Consider the following 6,152-nt stretch of genomic DNA (forward strand, 5'->3'; position numbering starts at 1 on the left):
GGATGTTATCAACACAGTGACTCTGTGATTCAAGCCCTGGAGTGGATGGCATTTTCCAGGAAGAGTCTGTAGTGTGTTAAGAGAAGCCATTTTAGGATGGAAAGCTGAGGAGGATCCCCAGTGTCTAAGGGATTTACAGAAGAAGAGTAGTGTACCAAAGATATCAAGAAAATGTCCAGAGAAGTAGGAAGAAATACTTGAAGGTAAAGGAAGAAGTTTTGTGTAGAAAGAGGAAGAAGTTAATAGATAAAATACTGTCAAAGATGAGAATTTTAAAATGTCCAGTTGATTTTTCCATAAAAAGTTGTGAGGACAAAGTCTATATAGCTGCAAGTTAAGGATGGAGTGAGAAGGGAGGAAATTGAAGCATTAGGGCACAGACAACTCTTTCAATAAACTTATCTATGAAGAGGGGGAAAGAGATACTATAGTAGCTGGAAAGGAACAAAGGGTGAAAGGAAATTGTTTTTTTAATTACAGGCTTGGCCACATGCCACTTCTCTTGGGAAGGAGCCAGTAGAAGGGGGATGTTAAAGAAACATAAGCAAGATTTTTAGCACCATTGAGTTGAATATTTATTCTTTTCAGCAGAATTTCTCAACCTGAGTTTAGTCATAGAGACTATAGAAAAGTACATTCTTCCAGAATTGAATTTTTTATGGGAAGTGTGATAATTTAAGGATATTATCAAGAAAATAGTAGATGGAAGAAGGGCAAGATGGCATCGGTTTAAGTGTGCACTCACTACTCTCTTGCAAAAAACAGCTGAGTGATGCAAGATCCTGCAGATCTTGCATATCTGAAGCCTCCCACAGAGCAGGAGGCTTCAGGGCATTGATCTGGAGAGAGCTGGACAAAGAGATAAAGTGCTAAGGTAAAAATATCTTTGAGTTTCTTGCCCTTGAGGCTGGAAACTGTGGGACAACTAAGACCCACCCTCAAGGCAAAAAGCTATGACAAGCCCCGACTTCCTCTGGCCACACATTAGAAGGAAGCATTCTCTAAGAGTGGGAGGGTTCTGGCAAATGGTGGAAGGGCGTTTCCTTTCTGTGGGTTTCATTGCCTGGGCCCCCTTTGAGTTTTGAGGAGCATACCAGCCGCCTTGAGGTGGTACCAGGAAGAGGGGAGACATGAATCTGCTGAGGCAAGCTGATTTACCTAACTATCTTGGGATAGAGAAACTTGGCCTGGAAGAAAGTGGAGTCAGGTAATTGACTAGTCCTATACTGAAAACTATCAAAATTTCAACTTCGCTAAGGGAGGTGAGCATTAGGAAGTGCTTAATAAGCTTCTAGAGCCTTTTTAGCATCCCCTGGGAAGAGAGAGTCATCTTTCTTCAGTGATTTCAGTCACCAGGGTCCCATTTGAATTTCAAAATGGAACTCAACCTGACAGAGGGAATCCCCTCACATAGGCTATTGCATACTGCTGCCCTGGGTGAAAAAGCAATAAGAATAGGAAGGGGGCAGGGAGAGACTCCTAATCAGCAAGAATTTAACCAACTTCAAAGAGTCAAACCTATCTGAGGGGAAGTGACCAGACAGCTTTCTGAAGAGCTAACTTACCCAGTGAGAAAGTATAGCTCAGTGGAGGAGTTTTAAATATATGAGGTCCCCTAGTTTGATTCCCAACTCCTCTTAGAGTATTGATCCACTGGGATACCAAACATCTAACAGATACTCTAGGACAGGGAAAACATAGACATTATTTTGGTATTAACTTCTCTTGGGTCTCTTATTTTTCCTGAAAAAAAAAGGTTATATATTTTTAAAATTTAACTTAGTTTACTCACTAAAACCCACTGCATAACCTGCAGAGGGAAGGCTGCAGGATAATTGATTAATGAACACTGGCAGCCTGAGAAGCTCCATAGGGGCCTAAGAGGGAAGGTTGTTCTTCCTTAGTTTTTGTTTGGCTGCCTGCTTGTGTGATTGTTTGTTTTGTTTTGTTATTGTTCTTCCCTATTTCTCTCCCTCCCCCCCTTTTTTTTTCTTTCAATTAGGTGTTGCTGGCTTGTTTCATTTGCTGTGTTTTCTCGTCCTTGATTTCCCCTTTTCTGTGTATACTGATTTTGTCTACCAATGCTGTCTCTTTTCCTTCCTTAATCTTTCTCTCTTCCACTCTCTGATATTGTTCTACATTCCACCTTTCTTTGTTAGTCCTTAATTTTTTTCTGGTTTTTATTTCTATCTCATCTATTCTGTTTCCTTTCTTTTATTAACTTTTCTTATTTTGTCCTTTCTTTTCTCTTTCTCTCTCTCCTAATCATTTGAGTCTTTTAATTCATTCTATATATTTTTCTCTATTTGATTTCCCATTTCATTGTAGGTACTCACTTTTTTATTCCTATTATGCTACACTGCTTACATGAGTTAAATATTCATTTTTCTCAGTCTTATGTAGTTCCTCTTCTAACTTTTTACTATTATTGCTATTATCCTTTTTCTTTTCTTACTGCTTTCACTTTCTCTGGCCCTAATCTTTTTCCTTCAAGAGAACATACAAAACAGCAATGAAATAGAAAAAGAACAAAGTTTCAAGAGAAAGCAACATGCACACAAAAACAGCAGATAAAAAAAAAAACCCTAGAGTAGAAAGAGAAGCTAACCAACAGAATAAAACCATCAAGATAAAAGAAAAAATGGGCAGAGAGCAACCAAAAATTACAAACCATACAAAGAAAGAGGAAGACATGGCCCAGTCCAATGAACAAACTAAAAACCAGGAAAAGGTGCAGAACATCAAATAACTAATCAAAGCTGTCCAAAAAAATATCATGGGTGAACTTAATGAACTGAAGAGATTAAGGATATAAAGAAGACATTGGGGGAAGCGGATTTGGCTCAACAGATAGAGCATCTGCCTACCACATGGGAGGTCCAGTGTTCAAACCCAGGGCCTCCTGACCCATGTGGTGAGCTGGCTCACTCATAGTGCTGATGCATGCAAGGAGTGCCCTGCCATACAGGTGTGTCCCCTGCATAGGGGAGCCCCATGCACAAGGGGTGCACCCTGTAAGGAGAGCTGCCCTACACAAAGAAACCACAGCCTGCCCAGGTGTGGCACTGCACACATGGAGAGCTGATGCAGCAAGATGACACAACAAAAAGAGACACAGATTCCTGGTGCTGCTAACAAGAATCCAAGCAGACTCAGAAGAATACACAGTGAATGAACACATAGAACAGACAATGGGGTGTGGGGAGAGAAATAAATAAAAAGAAAAAAGAAGACACTGGGAGAACATACTGAAGAAATTGTAAACATAAATAAAAAGATAATGGATATGGTGGTGATGAATGGCACAATTCATGAAATAAAAAAACACAAAACAAACTGGAAGCACATTAACAGCAGATTTGAACACACAGAAGAAAGAATTAGTGATGTGAAAGACAGTACTTCTGAAATCAAACAGATAGTAGAAGAAATAGATAAAAACATAGAAAAAGTCCTACAGGAACTTAGGAATTTGAATGACAACACAAAATGCATGAACATATGCTTTATAGGCATCTTAGAGGGAGAGGAGAAGGGAAAGGGAATAGAAGGACTGTTGGAGGAAACACTTAAAGTTTATGTATGAAATTCACCAGTGAAAAGACACAGACTGGGAGAATGGATAAGGAAATATGACCCTTCTGTATGTTGTCTACAAGAAACCCCACCATCAACCCAGGAATTCAAGGGGGCTGAAAGTGAATGGCTGGAAAACAATCGTACAAGCAAACAATAACCAAAAAAAAAAAAAAAAAAAAAAGTGAGAGTAGCTATAATAATATTGGACAAAATAGACTTTAAAAGCAAAATTATTGTAAGAGGCAAAGACAGACACTGTAGATTAGAAAAAGGAGGTGGCAGGCTTGGCCCAGTGGTTAGGGCATCCGTCTACCACATTGGAGGTATGTGGTTCAAACCCTGGGCCTCCTTGACCTGTGTGGAGCTGGCCCATGTGGAGCTGGCCCATGGGGAGCTGACCCATGGGGAGCTGGCTCATGCACAGTGCTGATGCACACAACGAGTGCCGTGCCATGCAGGGGTGTCTCCCGCATAGGGGAGCCCCATGCACAAGGACTGCGCCCCATAAGGAGAACTGCTTAGCACGAAAGAAAGTGCAGCCTGTCCAGGAATGGTGCTGCACACACGGAAAAGTGACACAACAAGATGACGCAACAAAAAGAAACACAGATTCCTGTGCCACTGACAAGAGAAGTGGACAAAGAAGACACAGCAAATAGACAAGAGAACAGACAGCCGGGGTGGGGCAGGAAGGGGAGAGAAATAAATAAATAAATCTCTAAAAAAAAAAAAAAAAAAGAAAAAGAAAAAGGAGTAATCTTTCAAGTAGAAAGAACAATCATAAACATTTATGCACCTAACCAGGGAGCCTCAAAATACATGAGGCAAACACTGGAAAAACTAAATGGAAAAATAGATGCTTCTACAATTATAGTGGGGGAGTTTATTATACCATTAGCACCATTAGAAAGAGAATCAATAAAGAAATAAAGACTTTGAATAATACATTGGAGGATCTGGACCTAATAGACATATACAGAACACCACACTCAAATACAGCAGGGTGTGCTTTCTTCTCTAGTGCACATGGGTCATTCTCCAAGATAGACCACATGCTAGGCCACAGAAAAATTCTTAACTCAGAAATATTGAAATTATACAGAGTAATTTCTCCCACCATAATGGAATAAATCTAGAAAACAATAAGGGACAGACAAAGATATGGAAGTTAAACAACACATTCTTAAAGAAACAGTGGGACAAGGAGGAAATTTCAAAAGAAATCAGTAACTACCTTCAAAAGAATGAAAACGAAAACACAACATATCATAACCTATGGGATGCAGCAAAAGCTGTATTAAGAGGGAAATTCATAGTCATAAATGCATATATTCAAAAAAGAAGAAAGCTAAAATAAAAAATCTAACTGTACACCTGGAGGAATTAGAAAAAGAACAACAAACTAACCCTGCAGGAGTAGAAAGAAGGAAATAACAAAGATTAGAACAGAATTAAATGAAATAGAAAATAAGAAAGCACTAGAAAATATCAACAAAATCAAAACCTGGTTCACTGAGAAGATCGATAAAATTGACAAACCCTTAGCTAGACTAATAAAGAAAAAAAGAGGGAAGATGCAAATACACAAAATAAGAAATGAGAAAAGGGAAATCACCACTGGCCCCACAGGAAAAAAAAAGAATATAAGAGGATATTTTGAAAAAGTATATTCCAAGAAGAAGGACAATTTAGAGCAAATGGAAGAATTCTTAGAAACTTACAAGCAGTCTACATTGTTGAAAAAAGACAATGAGGAACTCAACAGACCAATCACAAGGTAAAAAGATAGAATCAGTCATTAAAAGCCTCCCAAATAAGAAGAGCCCAGGGCCAGATGACTTCACAGGTGAATTCTACCAAACATTCTGGAAAGAACTAACACCAATCCTGCTTGAGCTCTTCTGAAAAACAGTAGTGGAAGAACATTGCCCAACTCATTCTATGATGTCAACATTACCCTAATACTACAGCCAAAGATGAGACAAGAAAGGAAAATTACAGACAAATATCTCTAATGAAACTAAATGCTAAAATCCTCAACAAAATACTTGTTAATTGTATTAAACAACACATCAAATGAATTATACACCATGACCAAATGGGTTTCATCCTGGGTATGCAAGACTGGTTCAATCTAAGAAAATCAATTAATGTAATACACCACATAAACAGACTGAAGGGAAAAAAAACACATGATCATCTCCATAGACATAGAAAAAGCATTTGACAAAATACAGCACCTTTTCCTGAAACAACACTGTGAAAAATAGGAATAGAAGTAGACTTTCTGAGTACAATAAAGGGTATATACAAAAAACCCACAGCTGACATTATATCAATGATGAAATCCTAGTAAGTTTTCTCTCTAAGATTGGGAAAAGACAAGGATGCCCACTATCACCGCTCATATTTAACATCACATTAGAAGTACTTGCTCAAGCACTGAGGCAAGAAAAAGATATAAAAGGCATCCAAATTGGAAAGGAAGGAATAAAAATTTATTATGTGCAGACAACATGATCCTATACATTGAAAGCCATGAGAAATGTACAACAAAGCTTATAAAATTTATA

Source organism: Dasypus novemcinctus, chromosome 2, assembly GCF_030445035.2.
Source record: "Dasypus novemcinctus isolate mDasNov1 chromosome 2, mDasNov1.1.hap2, whole genome shotgun sequence".
Taxonomy (NCBI): domain Eukaryota; kingdom Metazoa; phylum Chordata; class Mammalia; order Cingulata; family Dasypodidae; genus Dasypus; species Dasypus novemcinctus.